This window comes from Canis lupus, chromosome 24 (assembly GCF_011100685.1).
Source record: "Canis lupus familiaris isolate Mischka breed German Shepherd chromosome 24, alternate assembly UU_Cfam_GSD_1.0, whole genome shotgun sequence".
In the NCBI taxonomy this organism is placed as follows: Eukaryota; Metazoa; Chordata; class Mammalia; order Carnivora; family Canidae; genus Canis; species Canis lupus.
Genome location: NC_049245.1, coordinates 23,818,298 through 23,845,946, shown reverse-complemented (window position 1 = coordinate 23,845,946; position 27,649 = coordinate 23,818,298). Strand labels below are relative to the sequence as shown.

Sequence of the window (27,649 nt, the reverse complement as noted above, 5' to 3'; positions counted from 1 at the left end):
GGTAAAAAATACAAGGACAGTAAAAGAAGAAGAAAAAATTACAAGCTAATCTTATCCATGAACATAGGTGCAAAAATCCCAAATAAAATATAAACAAATAAAATTCAATTTCATGATCAAGAAGGATATTACCACAGGAATGGTTCCACATTAGAAACTTTATGTCAGTGGGGAATGGACTAGATAAACGTTGGATATTAAAGAGGGCACTTGTGATGAGTACTGGGTGTTATATGTAAGTGACGAATCACTGAATTCTACTGCAGAAACCAATATTGCGCTCTGTGTTAACTAACTAAAATTCAAATTAAAAAAGAAAATTTATTAATGTAATTTAAAACTATATAATCGGGATCCCTGGGTGGCTCAGCGGTTTAGCGCCTGCCTTTGTCCCAGGGCGCGATCCTGGAGACCCAGGATTGAATCCCATGTCGGGTTCCTGGTGCATGGAGCCTGCTTCTCCCTCTACCTATGTCTCTGCCTCTCTCTCTCTCTCTCTGACTATCATAAATAAATAAAAATTAAAAAAATTAAAAAAATAAAACTATATAATCATCTCAATATGTATCAAAAAGTTAAAGAGAACTCAACACTCATTCATGATTTTGCTCTACCTATATTCATGATTTTTACTCCTCTATATATCACTTTTTCCTGTCCCCCTCCACAGAGAAAACCCTATAACAAAAATCTTATTAGGCAGGGATCCGTCTAAAGAGTCTGGGTACAAGTTTTTTGCAGAAGAAGAGAAGCTATTAGGATATATTTCCTGCTGTTTTCAGCTCTGATTAAAGTCTCCACAGAGAGTCTCCAGAAGATCAGATACATTGTTTTGAATTTAAGTAGTTATTGACCAACATCACAAACTTTCCTTGCTCTCTTCCAGCCCCCTGCCCACCTAATTTGCAGCAGATGACTTTGCCTCCTACTTTTAAGACCAAAACAGAACCCTCAGTAGTAAACTCCCCTAACTTCTATTTCTTCTGCTTCTCCTTTCTTTCAACCTAGGAGTCCCTCCCGCTGCTCAAGACCTACTCTTCCATTAGACCTCTTGGCCCCATCCTTTCTCTCTCTTTTATTCTTACCTTCTTTCTGGAAATAAGACACTTGGCTAAGCTCTTCAGTCTGTCTTTTCTATTGTTCTTTTCTCCCTTTCCCCACCACTCCCCTTTCTTTTCTTTTTTTGAGATTTATTTATTTGAAAGAGAGAGAGTATGAGAGAGCATGAGTGTGGATGGGGTAGGGAGGCAGAGGGCAGAGGGAGAGAGAGAATCTCAAGCAGACTCCATGAGTATGGAGCCTGACCCTCATTGCAGAGCTCAATCTCATGACCCTGAGATCATGACCTAAGCCCAAATCAAGAGTTGGAGGGAGGCTCAACCCACTCAGGCACCCTGATTCCTTGGTATCTTTGCAGCATGTGGCATTGCTGACCTCTCTCTTCCCAAAGCATGATTCTGCTTGGGCTTCTATGACATCTTCCCTTTCCTTTTTTTTTTTTTTTAAGATTTTATTTATTTATTCATGAGAGGCAGAGAGAGGAGAGAGGCAGAGACACAGGTAGAGGGAGAAGCAGGCTCCAAACAGGGAGGCCAATGTGGGACTCGATCATGGGACCCCTGGGCCAAAGGCAGTTGTCAAACCACTGAGCCACCCAGGGATCCCAACTCTTAACTTGTTTTGTTTCTCTGATGGCTCTCTTTTCAGATCCACTTAATGGAAAGCATCTTAATCTGTCAGCCTTCTAAATGTTACCATTGCCAAAGGTTCCAGAGCCTAAACTTGTAAGGCTTTTGTGAAATTTAAATGAGATAATGCATATGAATTTCTTGGCACTATGTCCAGCATATAGTAAAAATCACTCAGTAAAGGTTAGGATGATAATGATGGTGATGATGATGACAACAACGACTTCACTATTTTCTTGCAACTTCTCTTTAAGTGAGTTCACTCTCTTTAAGTGTAAGTTCATACACTCTCTTTATGTGAGTTCACCCACTCTCTGGGCTTCAGTTCCCATACACAAATTGATGACTCTTAAATCAGTATCTCCAGTGTTTGAGACTTTTTTCCAAAACACATATTTCCTGACTACTACTAGGTAAAATTGGGTACTCTTATAGTAGCCTTTACATGGTTGTTAATATTATAATTATTATTATTATTATAATTTAGTATTAACATCTTGGTTTTTTCCAATGTGTGCAGCACATTTCCATCAGAGAGCAAATCCTTCTCCCCTACAATCAGAATCAGGATTATTCTCTTTGTTCTTTTCCTATGGTACTTTACCCAGCCTCAGGTAGTTTCCTTCTAATCAGTATTTAGCTGAAGACTCAAGGGAGATTCTCTGTAGATCTTTGGAGTGCTCTTTGTGCAGCCCTCTTCTCAGAATTCTGCTCTGTGAATTCTAGCTGGTTTGGCCACCCTGGATCTCTAGCTCCATCTTCTTAGTTCAGGGAGATTGCTGAGCTCCATGTGGGTTCTCTCCAATAGCAGGATTTAGGGTCAAAACATACCATGGAAATAAAATAAACAAGACTTGATACACAATTAGAAAGGAAGGAATGGAGAATGCTGACAGTCTGAATTGTGGTGTCATTCCCAAGTTGGGGGATTCATGAACAAAAGCATGGACTGGGAGCTGGACAGGATAAGGGAGATAAAGAGCTTGGTTTAGGGTATAATTAAGGATGAGGTCTTTATGGGTATAGATAGCTGTATATATCCATCTCATGCTCAGAGGGAATAAATGAGTTAGAGATGGAGATTTCAGAGGCATGAATATAGAGTTGAAAGAGGACTTCATCTACTTCCATTTTGACCACAAACTTTCTAATTGGTTAAATTCTTCTCTCCTACTGATCTCTTAATTCAGGCTAAAGACCCCAAGGGCAAAGTGTCCCCTAATGGGAACCAAAACTATTCCCTCAAGCAATAAGGACTGCCCTGAGCCAGCAAAACTCCTGCCCATAACTGACCCCCAGACAAAGAACAACTTGACCTTCACCACTCACCTGCAGGTACCCAATGTCTTCTGTCTCACATTTTCCTCATATAAACCTGGAAGTATTTTCAGCACTTTGGAGACATTAGTCTGCTGTCTTCCTGGAGCTGGCCTCGCTGAAATATTCCTTTCTTGTTTTACCACCATTTGTGTTTCACCCTTTGGATTTTGTCAGTGGTGAGTGGTCAAACCTAGTCTGTTTGGGAGCCCTAGAGCCAGCTGCTCTTGTACCCCTGTGCCCTAGCTACAGAGTCTGTCATCCAGGGAGCACATACTGAAAACAAACAAAAAAGAGAGTGGAAAATAGAAGTATGGAGTGTTCTAATATTTAAAGTGCTGCAGAGAAGGAAGTCAGTAAAGGAAACTGAGGGAACAAAGAGAAGAACGAAGAGAGCCAAGAGAGACCTGTCCAAGAGGAATTTCAAGAAGGAGACAATACAATAGTGTCCAATGTTCCAGAAAGGTCAGTTATGATAAGGACAGAAAATTGTCTTCTAGCAATTTGAAAGTCACTGGTGACCTTCCAGATGTCTGTGAGGAAGAAGAGGGACAAGACAAAGACATTTTTCCAATGTTAATTCCCAGATGTGAGCTGCCCAGAATGAAGTGCAGCCTGCTGTCAACTTCCAGGACAATCATGGTCTAAATTCTCTTGACATATGCTTTTATGAAGTTTTAGCAAAAGAAGCTTAAATCTAGGGATGTGACAAAAATCCTATCCTTTTCTCTGCTGCCTTTTTTTTTTCATGATTTTTAAAAAATATTTTATTTATTTATTCATGAGAATACACAGAGAGGAGAGAGAGAGGCAGAGACACAGGCAGAGGGAGAAGCAGGCTCCATGCAGGGAGCCTGATGTGGGACTCCATCCCAGATCTCCAGGATCATGCCCTGAGCTGTAGGCGGTGCTAAACCACTGAGCCACCGGGGCTGCTCTGCTGCCTCTCTTCTTGTGCTAAAACTAGACCTTTCTCTCCCAATTATACATGATTTATGTATGGGTTGTGACTTATTTTAGTCTGTCTAGGGTTAAGATAATTAAAATATAATTGTCTTTTAGGTTTTTGTCCTAACTGGTATTTATCCTAACATTTGAATGGAGGTGACAATAAGAACAACAGAATATATAAGGCTCTATGCTTCATAGGTGATAGAAGCTTTCTTAGAAACAGTTGTAAAGAAGACTTGAAAAGGGCCTGAATATGGTGGGAACACATGTGTTAAGTTGTATAACAGGGAAGGAAATGGTAAGTTGGACATTTTTCAGGCAGATTTCAAAGTGGTACATTAGTTGTTGGAGGTGGGATGGATGAGAGAATGGTGTAACTGGGTGATGGGCATTAAGGAGGGAACTTGATGTAATGAGCACTGGGTGTTGTATGGAACTGATGACTCACTTAACTCTACTTCTGAAACTAATAATAAACAATATGTTAATTAATTGATTCTAAATTTTAAAAAGGAAAAAGTGGTATGTTAGTAGTTGGGGTTCAAGGGGGTCTGTAGAGGGCATTTAAATCTAGAAGTTAGAAATGGCAATGGAATATAGTTGGGAAGTTGCTACTTTAACTGTGACTAGAAGAGTTCCATGTGGGGTTCTGGTATAAATTGAGAGTGGACAGGAGGTTGTTTAGAAATAAGTATAAAAGCATGATGTGTGTGTAAATCCATGTTAAGCTGAAGTCATATGACTGCATTCATAATTAATTGCCAATTAATTGGGTACTGTAATAGTGCTCTATGGAAAATGGATTAATTCCAACAAGGCTCTTTTAAAAATCTCCTTACTACTAGTCTAGGTAGTAGAGGTGGCAACTAGATATTGTTACAGGATGCCAGCTAAAAAAGACTGTGGAATGAATATGTCATTAAATGTTAATTAAAATAGCACCAAATAGACACTGGAGACTTGGACAGAGGGAGGGAAAGTACACATAAAGGCAGAAGAGGGAGAGCTTTTCCTAGGCTTTCCTCTCAGAGGAGTAGCTGGCAGGGCCCTGGAGGAGACTGCTCATGCCACAGAAAGCAGAGGAACCAACAAATATAGAGGAATAGGAAGACACATGTTCCTCTGACCCAGGAGGTTCTAGGGAACAAGTTTGGAGGGTTCCAGTTTGGTCAACCTGGGAAGAATGTGAATGTGGAATTTTGTGGTTTGACTTTCTGATTTCTAACATTTCTTTTGCCACTGATCTCACTATTGGGGTGAAGAGGCGTAAAGTTACAGAAGCTGGCTAAAATGCAAATATTAAAAGAAGCAACCTCAAGTGTAGGTCATTAGTCACCAAGTATAAAGATTACCTTTTCAGGATGTCTGGGTGGCTCAGTAGTTGGGCATCTGCTTTAGGCTCAGGGAATGATCCTGGAGATCCCTGGATCGAGTCCCACACTGGGCTTTCTGCATAGAGCCTGCTTCTCCCTCTGCCTATGTCTGCCTCTCTCTCTCTGTGTCTCTCATGAATAAATAAATAAAATCTTTTTTTTAAAAAAAGATTAATACCTTTTCTAGTTTTGTTGAAGAAGGCGGGATATAAAGAAAGCTGGTGGTTCTTTAGAATCTGAATTTTAAGAAGGGATCAGAGGGGCACCTGGGTGGCTCAGTCACTTAAGTCGCCAGACTCTTGATTTTGGCTCAGGTCATGGTCTTGGGGGCCCTAGGATAGAGAGCCCTGTGTCGGGCTTCCGGCTCAGCGGGGAGTTTACTTGATTCTCTCTCCCTCTGCCCCTCCCTCTCCTCACTTGCTCTCTCTCTCTCTCTCTAAAATAAACAAATAAATCTTTAAAAAAAGAAGGGATCAGAAACAGCAGATACCTACTCATTGTCTACAAACCATGTTTAAAACTCATTAGCCTAATATTCAAGGCTTCCATAAACTTGCCTTAGTTTTTTTTTTTTTTCCTATGAAAGGAATTTGAGAGGTACAACCTTCCAGTTAAAAAATAAACAAGGATGGAAAGTACAGCATTGGAAATATGGTAAAGGTGAGCATTTCATAATATATGCAGTTGTTGAATCACTATGTTATACAATGGAAACTATTATTGTATGTCAACTATATTTCAATAATAATAATAATAATAAATAAAAGACAGCTATTGTGATTAAACACATTGCCAACCACACAGCAAGATAAAAAGCCAAGCTGTCTCTATATCCCCAAAACTGAGGCTCTTTTGTTTTAGACATCTTGGTTGATTCTGACAACTGACCATTTGGACCACTTGTTTTTTCTCTTCCTACACTTTAAACTTCCATTCTTGGGGCAGCCCCGGTGGCGCAGCGGTTTAGCGCCACCTTCAGCCCAGGGCGTGATCCTGGAGACCTGGAATCAGTCCCACGTCGGGCTCCCTGCATGGAGCCTGCTTCTCCTTCTGACTGTGTCTCTGCCTCTCTCTCTGTGTGTCTCTATGAATAAATAAATAAAATCTTTTTAAAATTTTTTGTAAAAAATAAAAAAATAAACTATCATTCTTATGTTTTACATTCACCAGGAATGCATGAGCCTGTGAATTCTAAGCCCTTACCCACGAAGACCCCAGTGAAAGCAGAACCTCAAGCCAGTATGCTCTCTAAGCAAAACCTTCCTGTGTGGCCCTAGGTGTGCTGTACAATTTCCAGGTTCTATAAGTAATAAACTTTTATTTTTTCAGTTTCCTGATGGTTGTTTCTGAAGGGCATTTTGCAATCATAATAAGAACCAGAAGGCTTTTCCGACCACAACATTGATTATTGATAGGCTGAGCCAGCACAGAACAATTCTTAAGTTAGATCCCTACTCCCAATCTTTGTCCTCACCAGAGATGGAATTAGCCCTGGTCTCATGAGTACCTCTGTTTCAAATGTTAGCAGTTATTTTAGCCTTGACCATACCCAAGATACTTAGCAATTAGTCAACATGAACTATAAGGATGGGAAAACAAAAGGAGGATCTTATTTTTTTACTGAGCTTTACCTGCACTAGACTCCCAAGATCTGCCATACAAGCCTGCTTTGATGAACCCCCAAAGAAATCTTCATCTCAGGGCTACAAACATGTTGTTACCTCTGTCTAGACTACTTTCCTCTTCATTCTTTTCAGAACTAACTCTCACTCATCCTTTGAGATTCAGTTTATTTTTATTTTTATTTTTATTTTTTTGAGATTCAGTTTAAATGTCATTTCCTCAGTCATCCACATTCAAGTTTCCACTGTAATTCTCATCCATAGCACTGTGTTCTTTTCTTTCATAAAAATTATCACAATTTGTAATTATATGTTGCTTATATATTTATAATTTATTTACTGTTTAGGTCTCCCACATAGAGGTAAGCTCCATGAGAGCAAGTATTATGCCTGATTCAACCACTCTATACCTATCACTCGACAAAAAGCCCCATGTTCAACATATACCTTTGAATGAATGACAAATGGATCCCTGATCTCATCTGGTGACCAATTCTTCTTCTTCTTCTTCTTTTTTTTTTTTTTTAAAGTAGGCTCCACATCCAACCTGGAGCCCAGTGTGGGGCCTGAACTGAAGATCTGAGATCAAGACCTGACCTAAGATCAAGGGTCAGATGCTAAACCGACTAAGCCACCCAGGTGCTCCTCATCCGGTAACCAATTCTTGCCATAAGAACTTAAGAACTTGGTGGATTATCAGGGAGGCTTGTTAGTATTCGGTTTCAAGTTTAAGTATAGTTTTCTTATGTGAAAACATGTCAGACTTCTTTGAAGAAACATTCCCCTCTGCAGTATGGTTTTTAGAAGCATTATATTTGATCAACTAAACAGTCTTTTTTATTTTTTTGGGTTTTTAAAACTTTATTCACTTCAAAACATTTATCAGAGACATAATTCTGTCCTGGGGTAAATCATCCTTTTTTAAAAAAGTTAAATAAAATCTTACATCAAGGGATATATATATTCTATGTTTGCACTGTAGAAAGTATATACACATAAATATTCATTATTATATATTTAAAAACCCAAGTCAAAATTTCCGGGAATTGTTTCTTGCGAACAATAGTATTATTAATGAGTTGACATTGACCAGACACATACATAAATTATATTAAAAAGAATATTTCCTTTCCTTATGATTGAGGTTCTTTTACTTAAAGAAATGAAACATGAATAAGAAATCTGGAAAGTCTTTGTTTTTTTCCTTTTTTAGTTTCTTTTTAATTTTGCTTTTTGTTTTCATACTCCTTCTGCGGCTCTCACCTCTTTTTATCTGCTTTTGTCCATTTGCTTCTTTCCCTTTGTTTTAGTGATATTAAACATGTCCCCCAAATTCTAGCATTTGCTGAAAACAAACTGCATTTTTTTTCTTTCCTGGTAATCAGATCCAAATAGCCCAGAGAAGAGTCATATTTTTCTCACATGTTGGTATAACTACTGCCCAACAACTCCACGACCTGGGGATTCTCTTCCAGAAGAAAGACACTCTAGGGCTCCTATCTAAAGCTCATAGCAGATAACTCAATAAATCAAAGCCATCACTATGCTCTGTAAAGACTCTATTTTTCCCACTCCCACCTATAGACATAAAAATATCCTTTAGGGGTACCAAGTAGAATAAATAACAAGTGTACAGCTCTTTCGAAAATATTTTTCATGCATGATCTCATTTAATTCTTTCAACAAACCTGTGAGCCAGATATTATTATCATTCCATTTTACATAAAAGGAAACTGAAGTTCAGAGTGATAAAATGACTTTTCCAAGGTTACTTCCCTAGTAACTGCCAGAATTACAGCTCCAAGTAGGACCTCAATTCTATAACTTCTGGTCTTTTTCCCACATAAAAAATAAATCTGCATAAGAAGAGTTAAGAATATGAATAGAAACAGTAACGATTAAAGAAATATGATCCAAACTTAGGGAACCTTATAAAACCATATGGTTGAGGAATCCTTTATGGAACTTCCTACTGCCTCATTCTACCTACCCTTCTCCTTCAAAGCTTATGTGCATAAACATCTTACATAGTAGAATTTGTCCTAGTGGGAAGAGTCATCAACTACTCACAGGCCACTCTATCCACAGGTAATCTGTCTTCTAATTGAATAGCAGTCTGAAAATAGGCTCTCTAATTCAAGCCCTTATCAACTCTTGTTGGGATAACTCCAAAAGCCTCCTAATAAGCTTTTATACCTTTATAGTCTTATCCTTCTTCAGTCCATCTTCCATACTATTACCAGTAACATTGCTGAAGTAGAGATCTGTTCATGCCCTTCTCTCTCTCTTTTTAAAAGATTTTATTTATTTATTAATGAGAGACACAGAGAGAGAGAGAGAGAGAGGCAGAGACACAGGCAGAGGGAGAAGCCTGTGGGACTGACGTGGGACTCGATCCTGGGTCTTCAGGATCACGCCCTGGGCTGAAGGCAGCGCTAAACCGCTGAGCTACCCGGGCTGCCCATGTTCATGCCCTTCTCTACTTAAAATCTTTCAATGGCTTCTTAAGGGCTGAATTCTGTCCCCTAAAAACGCTACTAACCTCTAGTACCTCTGAATATGACTGTATTTGAGACAGGTCTTTAAAGAAGTAATTAAGTTAAAATTAGGCCCTAATGCAATCTGACTTATGTCCTTACAAAACGGGGAAATTTAGGGGTACCTGAATGTCTCAGTCAGTTGGGCCTCTGCCTTCAGCTCAGGTTATAATCCTGGGGCCCTGGGAATGAGCCCTGCCTCGGGCTCCCTGCTCAGTGGGGGGCCTATTTTTCCCCTCTCCTCCTGCTTGTTCTCTGTCAAATAGATACATGAAATATTTTTTTTAAGTGAGAAATTTAGACACAAACACAAGTAGAGGGAGGACCATATGAAGACAGAGAGGGGAAAGACAGCCAACCGCAAGCCAAAGAAAGGTCTCAGAAGAAACCAAACCTGTCGATACCTTGATCTTGGACCTCTAGCCTCTAGAATTGTGAGAAAATAAACTTCCTGTTGTTTAAGTCTCCCAGTCTATGGTACTTTGTTATGGCTTCTCTCTCTCTCTCTCTCTCTCTCTCTCTCTCTCTCTCTCTCTCCTTTTAAAGATTTTATCCATTTATTCATGAGAGACACAGAAAGAGAAGCAGGCTCCATGCAGGGAGCCCAATGCGGCATTTGATCCCAGGTCCCCAGGATCATACCCTGGGCCTAAGGCAGGTGCTAAACCACTGAGCCACCCAGTCGTCCCTGTTATGGCATCTTTCAAAAATGAATACGACTTCCCAATGCCTACAACATAAAATGGAAACTTTTTGGTGTGGCATTCAGGATCCTTTATGACCCAACTCCTTCTCCAGCATTATTTCTGGCTACTCCCCTTTGACCATATACTCTAGAACACTAAATGTTTCTTGTCTCTATACCTCTGCCTGTAGCACTCTTATCTCTTTTTCATTTTATTCTCTAAGATTTGGCTCCTTACTGCCCTCACCTCTAGGCTGAAGTTATCCCTCCTTTACTAATGTGAGGTCTTGTGAAGGGAGAGAGGGTATATTTATGTCCCCAAACTCCATCACACTAGTCCATTCACAGGCAGATGTTAATACATATCTGTTGAGGGGCACCTGGGTGGCTCAGTAGATTTGAGTATCTGACTTGATTTTAGCTTGGGTCATGATCTCAGGGTTATGCAATGAACTCCATGTTGGGCTCTGTGCTCAGCAGGGAGCCTACTAGAGATTCTCTCTCTCCCTCTTCCTCTCCCCTCCCCCCTACTTCTCTCAGATCAATCAATCAATCTTAAAAATATATACATATCTGTTAAACTGAATTGAGGATGGGTGGAGAGGAGAGTGGTAGGGAAACACCTCCCCTGCCTTAGTGATCTCCTTACTTCACAGTGAGAAGTCCATTTATCCCTCTGTGTCAAGGCCTCTGGCTGGCAGTTTTCATGTCTAATTTCAAAGAAAAGGCTGACACTATGGAATTCAGGACATTGAGAACATGATTCATGAATTCCAGTTGTCTCCACTGTGTCCTTCTCTAGCCTCCATTTCCTTCTTTATGAGGTTCTGACAAGTTCCAATTCTGTCTAAATGTGTGTGTTCCTATCAGGCATAAGTAATTCCTGGAGTATGTAGGGATTCTCTTTCTCTCTCCCCCTGTTCCCATTTCTCCCTATGCATTTTTCTTAATCTTTTCTATCATAGAAAGACTTCCTCTATGCCACCAGGGGAGAAAGGTGCAGCATCTTCAAGCTTACATAATCTCAGTTTTACGTCCCAAAGGGAAAAAAAGATTATCTTTCTTCTGAGAAAAAAAAAAAACAACCCTATACACAAATATATACAGCAGCTTTGTAATAGCCAGAAACTGGAAAGTATTCAAATGTCTACCAGTATGTGACTACATAAACAAATTGTGGGATATAAATGAAATCTCAGCAATAAAAAAGATTAACTACTTTTATAAATAATAACATGGATGAATCTCAAAACATCATGCTGAACAAAAGGAGCTGGACACAAAAGCATATATTATGTGATTCTATTTAATTAAAACTTTAGAAAAGATCCTAATTTATAGTGAAAGAAATCTATAGTGGCTGCTCCTGAGAAGGGGGCACAAAGAAATTTTTTGAGGTAATAGTAAAATTCTATAGATTGAGTAGTGGTAGTTATAGAAGTGTATATATTTGTCAAGTCACCAAGATGTGCACTTTACTGTATAGAAATTATGCCTTGAAAAAGGTGAGATTAAAAAAAAAAAAGAAAAAGAAAAAGGTGAGATTAAAAAATATATAAGTGCAGAGCTGCTATGATAATAGTCAAAATGTTGATCTTTCAGTACTAAACCCAAGATTCTTGGACCCCCAACTCCTCTTTAGTCAGACCTCTGACTGTACCTGCAGTCCTGTCTCGTTGTGTTCCTCTCCTGTATTATGTTTTGGTATCTCAAATTAATTGCAGTTTCCTATATATTCCAAGCTGTCTTCCCACTTCTGAATCTTTACACATGCAACCCCTCTGTCCCTATTAATTCAGCAGGTGAACAGCTTTTCTCTTAGGGCTCAGGTGCAGCATTACCTGAACTCCCTTTCTAGGTTGCTTTAGGTAGCATGTATCGTTAGGACATCCTTTTCTCTGCACCATACAACAGACACATATTTGTGTGGAATAGTGTGTGGACACTTTCATTTGTTAGTACATGGACTCCTCTTCTAGACTCTGAACTCCAAAGGGGAGGTATGAAGAAGTTTCTTCCATCAAAATAAGTTTAGGGTGTTTGAAATTCTTGTAAAATAGAGACTAAGTTAAAATTTCTTAAATACAGAAATTTCTATACTTTTTCACGTCCTGATTGGGACTATTTGGCCTATGACTGTGATATCAGTGTTTCAGAGGGAATCTATAAGCTGAAACAGTATAGTATAGCAAAATTTTGCATTTCTCTAAAATGTCAAACATTCTCAAAAAAAGATGTCAAACATTCTCCTAAACATTTTTTTTTATTACAAAGAACTTTCCTGCCAATTATTAAATCCATATGTATTTCAAGGGAAATTTTTTTTTCAAGGGAAATTTAATCCCTGTTTGACTAATTCACACTCAATCCATCACAGTTTTATTTTTATTTTTTTTTAATTAAAAAAATTTTTTTATGATAGTCACACAGAGAGAGAGAGAGAGAGAGAGAGGCAGAGACATAGGCAGAGGGAGAAGCAGGCTCCATGTACCGGGAGCCCGACGTGGGACTCGATCCCGGGTCTCCAGGATCGCGCCCTGGGCCAAAGGCAGGCGCTAAACCGCTGCGCCACCCAGGGATCCCCCCCAGTTTTATTTTTAAGAGCTATTTGATGTTCCAGACACCATTAGAACCTGAATCTGTGTGTCTCTCATGAATAAATAAATAATATCTTTAAAAAAAAAAGTAGATTCCATATTTAATTTATATAGAAAGTAGAGTAAAAGGAATGAGGAACAAAAACTCTTGGTCATACTATTTAAACCTGAACAATGATACAAATACTATAAGCCGGGGATCCCTGGGTGGCGCAGCGGTTTAGCGCCTGCCCTTGGCCCAGGGCGCGATCCTGGAGACCCGGGATCGAATCCCACGTCGGGCTCCCGGTGCATGGAGCCTGCTTCTCCCTCTGCCTATGTCTCTGCCTCTCTCTCTCTCTCTCTGTGTGTGACTATCATTAAAAAAAAAAAAAAAATACTATAAGCCATAGAGGAAGAGATTGACAGATTTGGATACAGAAAAAAATTCTGGGTGGAAAAATGTACCTTAATAGCATTTAAAAATTTTTTGTTTAAAGTAGGCTCCATGCCCAACATGCATGGAGCTCAATGGAGGGCTTGAACTCACAACCCTCAGACCAAGACCTGAACTAAGATAAAAAGTTGGATGTTTAACCAACTGAGCCACACAGGCACCCTTAAAAAATTTTAAACTATGGAAAATACCTGCAACATGTATATAGGTAAATGGTTACTGCAATGATCTATAAGACATTCCCTAAATCCCCAAGAAAAGAAATTGAACCAGGATGCCTGAGTGGCTCATTTGGTTAAGCATTTGCCTTTGGCTTAGGTCATGATCCCAGGGTCTTGGGATCAAGTCCTGCATCGGACTCCTTGCTCAGCTGGGCAGCCTGCCCCTCCCTCTGCCTGCCCCTCTCTCTGACAAATAAATACATATTTTTTTTAAAAAGAGGGGGGCTGGGTGGCTCAGTTGGTTAAGTGCGTGCCTTCCGTTAGGTCATGATCTCAGGGTCCTGGGATTGTGCCCCGAGCTGGGATCCCTGCTCACCGGGGAGCCTGCTTCTCCCCCTCTTTCTGCTGTTCCCCCTGCTTGTACTCTCTATTGCTCTAAGTAAATAAATAAGATCTTTAAAAAAAGAAAGAAAAAGAAATTGAACTTTAAAATTGAAAAACGGGCAAAGGACATGTACAGAAAATTTATAAAGAAATACAAATGGGATGGATAGCTCAGTCAGTAGAGCAAGTAACCCTTGGTCTTGGGGTGTGAGTTCAAGCCCCACGTTGGATGTAAAGATTACATAAGAATAAAATCTTTAAAAATTTTTTTATTAAAAAAAAAGAAATAACAAATGACCAGTAAATTTGTCAAAAATCCCCCACAAACAGATGCTCAACTTCATTGACAAATAAACTTAATAGAATAGGACATCAGTTTTTACCTATTATGATGGCAAAATTTTAAATAATTAGTGATACCCAGTGTTGCTGGATTTGTGGGGAAAGATGATAGGAATATAAGCTGATTCAAGTGTTAATGGGAAGGTAAGCTGATTCAACCTTTGTAGAAGGCAATTTGGCAATAACTTATCAAATTTTAAATGTCATATATTTTGACCCATCAATTCTACTTCTTTATTTCAATGAAGTAATCAGATAAGTCCATAATAATACATGAATCTGGATGTTCACTACATTGTTATTCATAATTCCAAAAAACCCAGAAACTTAGATGTCCATTAAAATATGACTGGCTACAGGGTGTGATCCTGGGGTCCTGGGATCGAGTCCCACATCAGGCTCCCTTCATGGAGCCTGCTTCTCCCCCTCTGCCTATGTCTCTGCCTCTCTCTCTCTGTCTCTCTCTCTCTCTGTCTCTGTGTCTCTCATGAATAAATAAATAAAATATTTAAAAAATATATATGACTGGCTAAGAGTCAGGTTTTTTTGTTTATTCATTTGTTTTTAGATCCCACATATAAGTGAAATCACTTATTTCACTTAGCATAATGTCCTCTAGGCCACCCATATTGTCACAAATGGCAAGATGTCATTCTTTTTATGACCAAGTAATATTCCATTGTATGTGTATATATATATATATATATATACACACACACATATTCTTCTTTATTCATTCATCTATTGATGGACATTTGGGATGCTTCCATATCTTGGCTATTGTAAGCAATGCTGCAACAAACATAGGGGTGCATATATCTTTTTGAATTAGTAGTTTTGGCTTATTTGGATAAATACCCAGTAGCAGAATTGCTGGATCATGTGACATTTCTATTTTTAATTTTTTGAGGACCCTATATACTCTTTTCCACAGTGATTGCACCAATTTCCATTTCCACCAACAGTACAAGAGGACTCCCTTTTCTCCACATCTTTGTCAATATTTGTTATTTTTTTTTAATATATTAGCCACTTTGAGTTAAGGTTATATTTCATGGTGGTTGTGATTTGTACTTTCCTGATGATAAGTGGTGTTGAGCATCTTTTCATCTGTCTGTTGGCTATTGGTATGTCTTCTTTGGAAAAATGTTTACCCAGGTCCTCTGCCTATTTTTTTTTCCTCTGCCCATTTTAAATCAAATTATTTGTTTGTTTGGTGTTGAGAACAAACTGGTGGTTGCCAGAGGAGAGGTAGGTGGGATGATGGGTGAAATAGGTGAAGAAGATTAAGAGGTATAAATTTCCAGGGATCCCTGGGTGGCGCAGTGGTTTGGCGCCTGCCTTTGGCCCAGGGCACAATCCTGGAGACCCGGGATCGAATCCCACGTCGGGCTCCCGGTGCATGGAGCCTGCTTCTCCCTCTGCCTGTGTCTCTGCCTCTCTCTCTCTCTCTCACTGTGTGCCTGTCATAAAAAAAAAAAAAAAAAAAGAGGTATAAATTTCTAGTTATAAAATAAGTAAGTCATAGAGATGAAAAGCATAGCATGGGGAATATAATCAAGAACATTGTAATAACACTGTATGGTGACTACACTTATGGTGAGCACTGAGTAATGTACAGGACTGTTGAATCAATATGTTGTATATCTGAAACTAATATACCATTGTATGCTAATTATACTTCAATTTAAAAAAAATCTCAGAATTGAATTGAAAGTTGTAGTGAACTCTAAAATTAAGTTTAAATGAGAGCAAGTGAAATGAAGCATAAAATATGATTACAAAGTATCCTTGCAAACTAAATATTTATTTTTAATTAAATGTTTTCTGTTGAGTTAAAAAGAAAAGGATTAAGTAAACTACAATATACCCACACAATGACATAGAGAGTGGCCACAGAGTCTAGAAACAGATTTATAAAAAAAATCAGACACTTACCCCCTTGGTTACTTCTAGTTTAACAACAGAGAGGACAGGCTCATTTGGTGAAACCGATGACACAATTAACTGAGGCAACATGCTTCATATGCATATGTAGGGATTGATGGAAATACTGCATTTATGAACCATGTTCATTGCAGTTTATACAGCTCACTGAACTGTGTACCTTGCTAATGAAAGACAACACACTGAATGAATCCTGTTATGATACTGTAATATATAAAAAATTAATCGTTATGTGCATTTGCCTATTTTCCAGAATTTAAAAAAATATTTATTTATTCATGAGAGACAGAGAGAGAGAGAGAGAGAGAGGCAGGGAGATAGGCAAAGGGAGAAGCAGACTCCTCACAGGGAGCCTGATGTCGGACTCGATCCCTGATCCCAGGATCATGCCCTGAGCTGAAAGCAGGCACTCAACCTCTGAGCCACACAGGCATCCCTATTTTTCCAGAATTTATAGCCCTTCTTTATTATGCAGTTTTAATAATAAGAAGAAAGATCTGTTAGTACTGACATAGAAAAACTACAATTTATTAATGGAAAAAATTATACAGTAGAATGCATATTATGATGCCTGTTTTATAAAAACGTGTGTGTGTTTGTAGATGCATAATAAAAATTCTGGAGGGCTTTCGTATTTTATTTCCAAATTGTTTCATTTTTATGAGCCTTTATTTCCTTTTAACCAGAAAACCAATAAAAATTTCCATTCTGAAAAACTTGAACAAACAATAGCCAAAGCCATGCTTGAGGTTGAGAGTTTTCAATGTCTGTAAACCAGCCATTGCTTTCCTTATTCCAAGCTGTCTCTGTGTGAATGCTGGGACTAGGCAGAAAGGAATAAGGTATTAGTGAAAAATCCTGAAAGTGGGGATGAAGGACTCCAGGTCTTGAGATAGGAAAAGAGAGGAGTAGCTCTCTTTTTAAAACTGAGTAGTAGGGGATCCCTGGGTGGCGCAGCGGTCTGGCGCCTGCCTTTGGCCCAGGGCGCAATCCTGGAGACCCGGGATCGAATCCCACGTCGGGCTCCTGGTGCATGGAGCCTGCTTCTCCTCTGCCTGTGTCTCTGCCTCATTCTCTCTCTCTTTGTGACTATCACAAAAAAAATAAATAAATAAAAAAAAAAAAAAAAAAAAATAAAACTGAGTAGTAGAGTCAGGATATAAAAAACTTAGATCTACCTGGAGGGAAGGTAAGGTTACCAGGGTATTGGATCCCATTTTTTCACCTCTCTCTCTGACCTTTAATAGTATACAACCCCAATGAAGGGTAGAGGAGATACTGGTAGTATGAATTCTTCACCTTCCTTTCACTTTTCAGAGCCAGACTCAGGACTAATCAAGCATAAGTGAAAGGAATAAGAGAGCAGTGTATTTCTGTGGGCCCTAGCCAGTGATCATCTCAACTAATGCTGTATAGTCTTCAAGGCTCTCATCCTAGAATCCAGGTCTGTAGAAACTTTTTCAACCTGTCACACTGGGAATACATAAGGTTTACTTACTATCCCTAGATTACCCCTTGTCAGAGGGTTAGGTTTTATTACTGTCATTCTTTCCAGATTCCATTTGCAATTTCAGAGCTTAGGATTTCGTATGTTTGTTTTTTATATAATTGCCTGTCTATCTTCCTAACTTCTCCCTGTACCTTCCTGAGCAACTTCTCCAGTGTTTTTGGTCCTCTACTTGTCCACCACAAATGTAGTCAATATGAGGTCTGTTATTAAATAGAGATATAATTTCTATAACATGATCAGTTGTTTCTATATACCTCCATATCACATATAAAGAAATTTAAGATTATTGATACATTCAACAATACATAAAACTGCAATCACATTATAGATCCAATTAGGTATTGAAAGGGCCTGGTATATTATAGGCCCATATTAAAGGTTAGCTTCCTTCTAAAGAGACATCTAAAATATATATTGCTAACTCTAAAAGGAAACGTTGCAATCTTGATATTGCCAAAGATTTCTGAAGACATAAAAGCACTAACTATAAGAGAAAAAATTGATAAATTGGACTTTATAAAAGGATAAAACTTTCTGCTTTCCAAAAGATACACTTAAAAAAGTGAAAGGCAAGCTAGAGACTGGAAGAAGGTATCTGCAACACATATATTTCACAAATGACTTCTATCTAGAACACATTACAAAAACTTTTACACCTCAATTTTAAGAAGATGGACAAAACAACTGAATAGACATTTCACAACATAAAATATATGAATGGCCAAAAGAACATAAGAAAAGATACTCAACTAATACTCTATTAGCCAATAGGAAAATATAAATTAAAACCACAATGACATATCATTTCACACTCACTAGAATATCTAAAACTAAAACAATGCAATACCATACAGATGGCCAGAATGCCAGGAAGTCAATCTGAGAAATAACAACAGTGTAAGAAAACCACTGATGTGAAAGATGAGGAAAAGGCAATGGTTTAGCTGCAATCTAGAGACTAGGTTTGAACAATAAAAGTAAAAAGGCTTGTTTGGGACTAAGGAAGGATCAAAAGCAAGAAGAGTGGACTGTGACAATCCTCTAACTTCAGGAATTAGAGGGGGGAAGGGAGTAGGAAGTAGGTATCAGATCCCAGACTTAAAATATCCCTTTATTTGCTGATTTTGGAATTTACTGGACAACAGAATAGTGAAAAGAGAGCAAATATGCATAGGTGATAAGATTTATTCCTTGTTTCAGATATTTGTCTAATAAACAGGCAGAGGATTGGATTTTAATATTTTGGCTACTGTGGTAGGTTATTACTGTTCACCAGTCAGTCTCTCCTCCTACTGTATCCCTCTCTGCAGGATTATACATTCTGCCTGTTGAACACAGAGGGGGCTACATATGAGTTATCTACTGCTGTATGACAAATTACTCCAAAATGTAGCAGTTAAAAACAATAGATATTTATTGTCTCACAGTTTCTGTGGGTCAAGAATTTGGGAGTAGTTTAGCTCGTGGAGTTGCAGTCAAAAGATTTTCTAGGGCTGCAATCTGAAAGCTCAATTGGAGCAGGAAGATCTTCTTCCGAGAGGGCTTATTCACATGGCTGTTGGCAGGAGATCTCTGATCCTCACTGACTGTTGGTGAAGGGCCTATGTCTCTCCCCATATGGGTCTAACTGCTGGGTTACTTGAGTGTCTCATGACATGGCAGCTGGTTTCCTCTAGAGTGAGTAAACCAGGAAAGAGATCAAGGGAGAAGCTGCACACTGCCTTTTATGACTCTATCTGAGAAGGAACATATTGTTACTTCTGCCATTATGTGTTTGTTAGAATCAAGTGACTAAGTCTAGCACTCAAGGGGAGAGGAATTGGGCTCTACTTTCTGAGGGAGGACTGACTTCCTTCCTTCCTTCCCTCCTCCCCTCCCCTCCCCTCCCGTCCCCTCCCCTCCCTTCCTTCCTTCCTCTTTCTTTTTCTTTCTTTCTAAAGATTTTATTTATTCATGAGAGACACACAGAGAGAGGCAGAGACATAGGAAGAGGAAGAAGCAGGCTCCCTGTGGGGCGCTCGATGTGAGACTCAATCCCAGGACTCTAGGATCATGACCTGAGCCAAAGGCAGATGCTCAACCCCTGAGCCACCCAGGTGCCCCTCTGAGGGAGGAATTTCAAAGAGTTTGTGGACATATTTTGAAAACCACCATACCTTCTGATTTGCCTTTGCTGAAGGTACCAGGTCACTTTTTCTACTGCTCTGTATATATTAAACAAGAGCTGAAGTAGAAGACAGAACATAATGTCCAGTATTCCTGCTGACCCAACTCAATTATGATCCTCAGTGTTAGTTTCACTTCCTGCATTCTCTGAATCTCTACTTGTACAAAAGCATTATATCATACTATTATTTATGAACGTTAGATGAGATATAGCCATGTGAAGATGATATAAATCAAAATACATAAGTTCAATCATAGAGTGGTCTTTAAGGTGTATAAAATTAAGATTTATCTAGTAATATCCCAGGGCACGACACAAAGTATTATACATAAATCATACTATACTAACTTCAAATGTCCCTAATAGATATGCATACACATATTAGTATGGCTGGTCTGGCTCTGTTTTGGTTACTATTTGCATAAAACGGCTCTTTTCATCCTTTCACTGTATTTGGGTCTAATGTGAGTCTCTTATGGAAAGAATATAGATGAATCATTTTTAAAATAAATTCTACCAGTCTCTACCTTCTTATTGGAGTATTTTGTTCATGTACACTTACAGTAATTACTGATAATCTGTGGTGAGGATAGCATAACATATAGTTATCAAACCACTGTTGTATATCTGAAAATAATGTAACATTGTGTGTCAACTATACTTCAATTAAAAAAGAAATTTAGGGATGCCTGGGTGGCTCAGCAGTTGAGTGCCTATCTTTGGTCCAGGGCATGATCCTGGAATCCTGGGATCAAGTCCCACATCGGGCTCCCTGCATGGAACCTGCTTCTCCCTCTGCCTGTGTCTCTGTCTCTCTCTGTGTATCTCTCATGAATAAATAAAATCTTTTATAAAAAAGAGAGAAATTTAAAAATCATAATTAATGATTTAAAAAAGAAGAAAACCAACACATCATATGATTTGCTCTAATAAAATTGGTAGCATGTATGAGTTCTGGGTAGAAGCTTTAAGAGCTTGTGAGTCCTGGAGTAAATATGGTATAGAACAAAGCTGCAGCCAGTTCACGGTATTGGGGTGAGAAATAAATCTTGCTACTGTGAATCATTAAAATTTGGGTGTTGTTTGTCATCACAGCCCAGCCCATCATAACCCAGCCCATCATGATTAATACATTCACTTTTTATTGACCACTGCCAAGTATATTAGGCATAGTACAAAGTACTTAACAGGTAGTAAGTATCCCATTCAATATTTGAAACAATGATAGGTATTATTATCCTCACTGTATAGAAGGTATAGAGATATCAGAGTGGCCTTTTCCCCATATTCCCCTTCATTTCTCCAAATCTTTAATCTATGTAGAAAGTTTCTTTGGAGTTCAAAATAAACAAACAAACCCCCCCAGAACCTACCAGATTCAGAAAGTGTCAAGGTTGGAAGAGATATTATAGATCATTTAATAAAAGTATCCTTTAAGAATCTTGAGTTCAACATCTTTCCTAATCGTGCAGCTTCTGATTGAAACACCACCTATGATAAGAATTTATTACCTAGGACGACAGTCTACTCTATCTTTGTACTATTGAGATTATGAAAAAATTCTTCTTTACATTCAGCTAATCCTGATTCATTGTAAATTTTACCCACTGGTCCTCATCTTGGGGACACATAGACTAAGTCTAAATTCTTTTCTATTTGATTGTCTTTCAGATACTTAGAGACAATTTCACATTATCTTTGGTCTCTCTTTAATCACCCATATCCCATCAAAGTCACAAAATATTTGTTTTTATTGCTCTAAAATTCTAATAATGGTTTTTTGTGCATTTTCTCTTACATAACATTTGCACATTTTATTTTATTTTATTTATTTATTTATTTATTTATTTATTTATTTATTTGAGAGAGAGAGCATGTACAAGGGGAAAGGCAGAGGGGGAAGGAGAGAATCCCACACAGACTCTGTGCTAAGCACAGAGCCTGATGAGGGGCTCAATCTCATGACCCTGAGATCATGACCTGACCTGAAACTAAGAGATGCTTAACCAACTGAGCCACCCACGTGCCCCACATTTCTGTATTTTAACAAACACCTTGATTCCAGATAGTCAAACTAATGGTGGGAATTTTAGAATACAAGGGAGATAAGTGAAGAAGATATTATATGCCACTGTGGAAGAAACAAAATTGTTGCAGCCTGGTATTCCCAATCATTCTTGGGAAGTATGCAATAAAAGTTTATAAACTTCTTCCTAAGCTTCATGTGGTAAGTTTTAATGAAATGAAATCTCTTTTTATTCAATAAAACAATGTTTAAATGTTTTAACTGGCCAATAAAGAAACATTAAAGGCAAAACTTTTTTTCCTTAGCCTAACAGGAACAGGATCTGCTATTTCTCCAAAAACAAATGTGTTAAACTGCCTGCAAAAGAAACAAAAGGAAAGAGAAAGCTGTATTCTGTTCACTGACACCCTTAAAAATGATGTTTAGAACAATACTTATGGCCTTATTTGGGGTTATATCAAGGAACAAAGCAAGGAAAAACAACATAAAAATGAAGTCAATGTGGTAGCATAAAAAGAAGAAATGATTAGGAGACTGCAGAACAGGAATCTAGTTTCACCTTTGCCACTACTTAGGTGACATGCACAAACTGCTTCACTTCTTGGACCTCAATTTCTTTATCTGTAAAATGTTGGAACTGGAATAGATGGCTTAGAAAGTCTATTGGCTTTTTTTCATAATAAGTTTAAGGTTTTTTTTTTTAAGTTTTATTTATTTAAGTAACCTCCACACCCAACATGGACCTCAAACTCACGACTGACCCCAAGATCAGGAGTCACATGCTCTTCCAACTGAGCCATCCAGGTGCCTCATAAATAAGTTTAATTTTAACACAAAGAGGTATATAGTGTTTTCCAGTACAGAGGAATGGGACCAGTGGCATACTAGTAAATGTTTGCTAATAATATAAATCTTTAACAATAATTGGCTCTTTAGGGGGAAAAAGTGCTCTATTTCCCCCCAACAAAACACTGGTGTAAATAGTTCGATTTTCAAGCTACCAACTATTGAACAGCCTCTAGCAAAATTTCTGAAAATTTAACAATTAGCACTCCAAAGCCTATATAAGAGCAAGCTCCAGCACGCCAGCGGATAGGACTCCATTCATTCATTTGTCCATTCCATTCATTCAACAAACACTTCCTGAGCATTTATTAAGTACAGGCATTAAATTTAATGGAATACACAAAGATGTGTAAAATTTGGTTCTTGTCTTAGAGGTTTAGATTCTAGTAAATAGGAAATGAATGCAGATAACTCTAATGTTAGGAAGAACATGACAAATAATATAAAGAAGGCAGACATAAGTAAAGTTACTATAAAGTTTCAGAGAAGAAAGAGACTATTGCTTTCTGAGACTACTGGGTAGGGTAGAAGGGACCTTGCAGAAGGAAAACAGATTTCTCAAAAAGAATAGGTCTACTTAAAGATATATTTTAAAAAATTAAAAATATATTTTTGAGAGATTATTTTTCATTTTCGAGAGAGAGAGAGAGAGTGCACACATGTGCATGGGGGGAGAGGGAGAGAGAATCTCCAGGAGACTTTCCACTAAGCTTGGAGCCCAATAAGGGGCTCAGTCTCACGACCCTGAGATCATGACCCGAGCCGAAATTAAGAGTCAGAGGCTTAAGCCAACTGAGCCACCCAGGTGCCCCAAAGATACTTTTTGTTTAGAAGGGTTATCTAATAGGAAAGAAGTAGCAATGTATGTTGAGAAAGTAGGAACCTAAAAAGAAATACTTAGAGGAAGCTAGAAACAAAGAGGCCAAGAAGTGATTATATAGGTGGAAGAATAAAGAAAGCCACCAAATCAGATGGCTCCAACAAGAAGAACAATCTTCAAATGGAAAGAGTATCATACCACTCTGAGGAAACTGAAGTACAAGTTAGGAAAGAAGATAGTAAGAAAGCCTTGGGTCATTTCTAAGGAGCACAATTCCTCTAGTTTAGAATTTCATTCCAAAGTTCTTAAAAATTTTACCAGTGAGAATGTAGAATTTACTGCCAGTAATCACTGGGAATCAAGGACAATAAGGAATCCAGAAAAATGTAAAGGTGGCCTAAACTATTATACATAGGGAAAAAGCGATTTCTAGAAATGACAGCCCAGTTAGTGACTTTAATTCTTTGCAATATTCTAAAATTAAACAGATGATTTGTGAATACTTGGAGGAAGGTAACAGAGAAATGAGCATGAGTTAATTAAAACAAATCATACCAAATGAATTACATTTCTTTCATGGATATGGCTAGCAAACAGATAAAGCACATCCTCCCTTAGTTATGTATGATGTAGCCTGATTTCAAGTTTTTATTTGACAGATTATCTCATGGTGACAATGGTGATACAAAGGAGAAATAGGTATTACTTGAGAAGTACACTTAGTCAAATTTGCAACTGCCTAAATAAAAGGACCATGTGACCTGGACAAAAGTCTATAATAATGGACCACACTTGACCTTGTCCCTTCAACATTTTTATCAACAAATTAGGGAAAAGCATATAATCCATGTCTACAAAATTAATGTATAACACGAAGACAGGAAATATAACTAAAATGGTGAGTTAGAACCAGACTGAAAAAAAAATCTTCAAAAGCTGAACTAGCAATATAACATAGCTGTTGTACAAAGAAAAAAGTTCTCATGTTAAAAGGATGTACAGGTATACCTGGGTGGCTCAGTGGTTGAGCATCGCCTTTGGCTCAGAGTGTGATCCTGGGATCCTGGAATCAAGCCCTGCATCAAGCTCCCCGTGGGGAGCCTGCTTCTCCCTCTGCCTATGTCTCTGCCTCTCTCTACATATCTCTCATGAATAAATAAATAAAATCTTTATTAAAAAAAGGATGTACAAAAAATCAAGGAGCTGATTAGATCATATCTGAAAGATATTTAATTACTTCATCTTTTTTAAAAAAAGATTTTATTAAAAAAAAGATTTTATTTATTTATTCATGAGAGACACAAAGAGAGAGAGGGAGAGACACAGGCAGAGGGAGAAGCAGGCTCCCTGCAAGAAGCCCAATGTAGGATTTGATCCCGGATCTCAGGATCACACCATGAAGGCAGATGCTCAACGACTGAGCCAGCCAGGCATCCTATTACTTCGTCTTGTGAGTACATTTTCTTATTTGTAAAAATGGAGATAATTATAATATCTATTTAACAGGGTTGTTTGTGATAAAAAATATATCAAGGATCTTAGAAGAGTATTCAAAAGGAAGCATTCAATAAATATTACCCATAATAATATAGCCTTAATTGAAAAATTATAATGTTCTAAAATATATGAATAGATATTATAGTATTATAATAGTATTATAAATTTATTTATATTTATTTTATTTTTACTTTTCTAAAGTATATTTTAAATTTCCAAAGGTGATCTAAAGTTCTAATACTCTAGGCATTGTTGAACACATTGAGTCTCACTCTGTTTATACTTTTCCAGATCATAAAAAGTCTTTTTATATATCCCTCATCAGGGTTCATCTTTCCATGCCATAGTTTTATTTGTATAGATGTTTCATAAATTCTTCTGTTAATACTTGTAAGAACTGGATAGATGTAAGAATAAGAATTAAGTTTACCAAATCTGTGGAGTATTCCTGTGTTTTAGATAAAATCTTTTTAAAATTAAATTTATTTTTAATTTTAAAATTTTAATTTAAGTCAATTAATTAACATAATAGCATATTATTAGTTTCAGAGATAGAGTTCAGTGATTCATCAGCTGTATATAATACCCAGTGCTCATTCCATCACATGCCCTCTTTAATGCTCATCACTCAGTTCCTCATCCCCCACCCTCCTCCCCTCCAGTGACCCTTGATTTGTTTCCTATGATTCCAAGTTTCTTATGGTTGGATAAAAGCTTTCTTTTTTTTTTTTTTTAAACATGTTATTTTTTTTTTAATTTTTTAAATTTATTTATGATAGAGAGAGAGAGAGAGAGAGAGAGAGAGGCAGAGACACAGGCAGAGGGAGAAGCAGGCTCCATGCACCGGGAGCCCGACGTGGGATTCGATCCCGGGTCTCCAGGATTGCGCCCTGGGCCAAAGGCAGGCGCCAAACCGCTGCACCACCCAGGGATCCCCGGATAAAAGCTTTCTTATAAAAATGCAAATCATTAAGGAACTCTTTCTTTGGAAGAAAACAGATTATTGGTTTTGCTTTATTGTTTAGCTCCAATTTAAGCCTAAATTTAACAATGAAAATGGATTTTTCCTGGAGCATATAGAACTTTCTGTCCTTTCTAAATAGGAAATTACAGGAACATTTAATGACAAACATTTTCCTCACAATACCAGCCAACAAATCTGTGGAAACACTGATTTGTTGCCTATTATGCCTATTAGAAGCAGAGAACAGGGACACCTGGGTGGCTCAGCAGTTGAGCATCTGCCTTTGGCTCAGGGCATAATCCCTGAGTCCTGGGATCGAGTCCCACATTGGGCTTCCTTCATGGAGCCTGCTTCTCCCTCTACCTTTGTCTCTGCCTCTCTCTGTGTGTCTCTCATGGATAAATAAATAAAACCTTTACCAAAAAAAAAAAAAAAAGAAGCAGAGAACAGTAATAATAGGATATGGGGAAATTTCAGAGACAAAGATATATAGTTGACTTTTGAACAACACAGTTTGAACTGTGTGGGTCCACTGACACATGAATTTTTTTCAATAAACATGCTGGAAAAATTTTTTGATATTTTTGACAATTTGAAAAAACTTGTAGATGAACCATGTAGCCTAAAAATATTTTAAAAAAATTAAAAAGTATGACATGGGGCAGCATGGGTGTCTCAGCGGTTTAGCGTCGCCTTCAGGCCAGGGCATGATCCTGGAGACCTGGAATCGAGTCCCACATCAGGCTCCCTGCATGGAGCCTGCTTCTCCCTCTGCCTGTGTCTCTGCCTTTCTCTCTCTTTCTGTGTCTCTCATGAATAAATAAATAAAATCTTAAATAAATAAATAAAAATTATGTCATAAATGTACAAAATATATGCAGATATTAGTCTATTTTACCATTTACTACCATAAAATATACATAAATCTTTTATAAAAAGTTAAAATTTATCAAAACTTACACACATACAGACTATACATGCTATCCACAGTCAAGAAATGTAAGCAAACATAAAGTTGCAGTATTATAACACCATAAAATTAACTGTAGTACATACTGTACTGCTATAATAGTTCTGTAGCCATCTCCTGTTGATATTCAATAACTCAAGTGTTGCAAGGATCCACTTAAAATGCCAGATGATGCTAATCAACTCTGCATGCACAGTTCATCTCTCTAGTAAATAAAGAGTGATCTCTCACAGCTCTTGTGTATTTTTCACTGTGTTTAGTGCAATACTGTAAACTTTTTTTTTTTTTTAATTTTTATTTATTATTTATGATAGTCACAGAGAGAGAGAGAGGCAGAGACACAGTCAGAGGGAGAAGCAGGCTCCATGCACCGGGAGCCCGATGTGGGATTCGATCCCGGGTCTCCAGGATCGCGCCCTGGGCCAAAGGCAGGCGCCAAACCGCTGCGCCACCCAGGGATCCCAATACTGTAAACTTTTTGAGTAACACCATAGGACCCATACAAAGTGCCACTAGTGATGCTGGAAGTGCTCCCAAGAAGCAGAGAAAAGTCATGACATTATAAGAAAAGTTGAATTGCTTAATACATGCCATAGACTGAAGTCTGCAGCTACAGTTGCTACCATTTCAAGAAAAATGAATTCAGTATAAAGATATTGTAAAAAAAGAAAAGGAAATTTGTTATGCCAGCAGTTATGCCAGCAGGCATGAAAGTCTTATGCTTTTTGCAAAATATCTTTTTTAAAAAAGATTGAATCTATTTATTTGAGAGAGAAAGAGGGCATGAGCTGGAGGGAGAGGGAGAGAGA

General features: G+C 38.0%; 1 long non-coding RNA gene across 4 annotated transcripts in view; it reads right to left on the bottom strand.

Moving 5' to 3' along the window:
* Positions 1–15,495: 15,495 nt before the first annotated feature.
* The window catches only part of LOC106557714, a 30,804-nt gene continuing 18,650 nt past the window's right edge, over positions 15,496–27,649 (bottom strand). For 3 of the 4 annotated variants that reach the window (XR_005377775.1, XR_005377772.1, XR_005377773.1), the window contains exon 3: positions 15,563–16,204. This is a non-coding gene — a long non-coding RNA (uncharacterized LOC106557714). The other variant, XR_005377776.1, reaches the window with a different exon arrangement.